At 52.7% G+C, this 2,368-nt stretch overlaps 1 pseudogene; it reads right to left on the bottom strand.

Annotated features, from left to right (window-relative positions):
- Positions 1–265: 265 nt before the first annotated feature.
- On the bottom strand, positions 266–2,107 carry LOC138984783 (coiled-coil domain-containing protein 106 pseudogene; annotated as a pseudogene).
- Between the last annotated feature and the right edge of the window lie 261 nt (positions 2,108–2,368).

The following is a 2,368-nucleotide window of genomic DNA, read 5'->3' as shown; positions in this document are numbered from 1 at the left end:
CCACACATCAAGGGGACTCTAGAGGGCTGAGAAGCCTGGACAAACAGCCAAGAAGCCACCTGGGCCTGAACTAATGTTCCTTTTGTCAGCAGAAAGTGTACTGGGAGGGAGAATGTCCTAACCACCCTCCTGTGGGATGCCCAAGGGACAACCCCAACTGACCCCAGTTCCTCGCAAATCTCTCAGATGAGAGATTCCCACATACAAACTGAAGGGGATGAGTGCCTGCTAGCTTCCAGATCCCACTCAATCCATCCTCATTACATCAGCGGAGCTTCACGTCACCCTTGATGTGGCAGGGAGGAGAAATGAATGTCTTGTAGACACTGGAGCTACCTGCTCTGTTCTGACTTGGCCAGCTCTCTCCGACCATGATATACTGCGATGGGAGTTGATAGACAGCCAAAAGTAGGGTAATTTACATTTCCCTTTGCCTGCAGAATTGGGCCCATTATTATTACACATTCCTTCTTGTATATGCCAGAATGCCCTGTCCCCCTCCTTGGGAGAGATTTGCTAAATAAGTTAGGAACAAGTATGTTCAGGTGGTACAGTGGTAAAAAACCTGCCTGTCAATGCAGGAGACACAAGAAACTAGGGTTTGATCCCTGGGTAGGGAAAATCCTATGGAGGAAGAAATGGCAACCCACTCCAAGCCTGGAAAATTCCATGAACAGAGGAGTCTGGTGGGCTACAGTCTATAGGGTCCCAAAGAGTTGGACATGACTGAGCAATGGAGCACACATTTCTTAGGACAAGGTGAAGTCCAAGGAGGTAAAGAATCTGAATAGAGAATGCATATTAGGAGCTCCAGATGACCTACCAGTTGGGCGTCAAAATTCCCCAAGACATCCCCCAAGAAATCAGAGAACAGGTGGATCCTGCAGTTTGGGATACCTCAGTGTCAGAAAGGGCAAAACAGTTTCCTCTGATAGAAATAAGATGAAGGCCTGGGGAAAAACACCTCTGCAAGAGATAATATCCTTTAAAGCCTGAGGCCCTGAGAGGGATCCAACTTCGGCTCACCAAATTCCATAAAATATGGACTCTTTAGGCCCTGCCAATCCCCTTGTGTCACCCTGATCCTCCCCATTCAGAAGGCTCACAGGGAAGATTGGTTTGCTCAAGACTTATGAGTAGTGAATGAGGCAGTCATCCCTATTCACCTGCTAGTGACAAACCCATATGCCCTCCTCAACCAAGTGCCAGGGATAACCCAGTATTTCTCAATTTTGGACCTCAGAGATGCATTTCTGTATTCCCTGACCTCCAGACTCTTAAAGCCTTTTTGCCTTTGAATGTTGTTGTTATATAGTCCCTCAGTCATGTCTGACTCTTGGCGACCCCATGGACTATATAGCCCACCAGGCTCCTCTGTCCATGGGATTGTCCAGGCAAGAATACTGGAGTGGGTTGCCATTTCCTTCTCCAGGTGCCTTTTTTTTTTTTTTTTTTTAATTTACCATCTGCGTCCTTCACCCGCTGCCTCTCCCGGGCCTTGGGCTTCCCGAAGCGCCGCCTGCCTGGGCCTCCTTTCTGCTTCTGCCTCTTCCTCCCCACGGTGCTGCCTTCTTCAGATGCTCCGCTGAGGGAGGAGGCAGCTGACTCGGGGTCTGAGGCCTCGCCCCCGGTCCCCCCTCGGCTGTCCCCCTCGGCCCGCCGAGGCCTGGGCTTCCCCCGGCAGTGGTCGTCTGCGTCCAGGCGGGCAGAGGAAATAAACTTGTCCAGCTGGCACCGCAGGAAGTCCCGCTGCTCCTCCAGGTCCTCAATGCGCTTCTGCAGCCAGGAGTTCCTCTCCAGGGCCAGGTGCAGCTGGGCCCGGACGCTGTTCATCAGGGCCGCTGTAGGGGAGGCAGCCTCCGACAGGCCTCGAAGTTCCCCCTAGAGGGGCTCAGGCTGTAAAAGATCTGCGGGTCCAGGTGGGGCGTCTCATCGAAGGGGATGGAAATCTCCAAGGCCTCGCTGTCCTTCTTCACTGGCCTCCTCCGGCTGTTCATGGTGCGGCCTTCAGCAGACCCCGGCAGCTGAGCGCCTCAGGGCCACCGCGCGCGGAATCCGGCCCGGGGACCGACGGCGGCGGCGCCCATGCCCGGCGCCGGGGAGCGTCTGCAAAAGTCTCCAGGTGCCTTTGAATGGAGGGACCCATTTGCCCTGGAGGCTACCCAATATACCTGGACAGTGCTTCCATAGGGTTTTCCATAGGGTTTCCCCATCTTTCTGGAAATGTGTTAGCAAGGGAGCTGAGGGAAATGAGCCTTGAGAAGGGAACTCTGCTACAAAAAGTTGATGATTGATTGATAAGTAGTGTAACAAAGCAAGATTCAGATCAAAACACTGTTAAAGTCCTAAGTTTTCTGGGAAAAAGGGG

This window comes from Bos mutus, chromosome 2 (genome assembly GCF_027580195.1).
Source record: "Bos mutus isolate GX-2022 chromosome 2, NWIPB_WYAK_1.1, whole genome shotgun sequence".
In the NCBI taxonomy this organism is placed as follows: domain Eukaryota; kingdom Metazoa; phylum Chordata; class Mammalia; order Artiodactyla; family Bovidae; genus Bos; species Bos mutus.
Note: the sequence above shows the minus strand (reverse complement) of the source record. Positions and strands in the feature narration are given on the sequence as shown.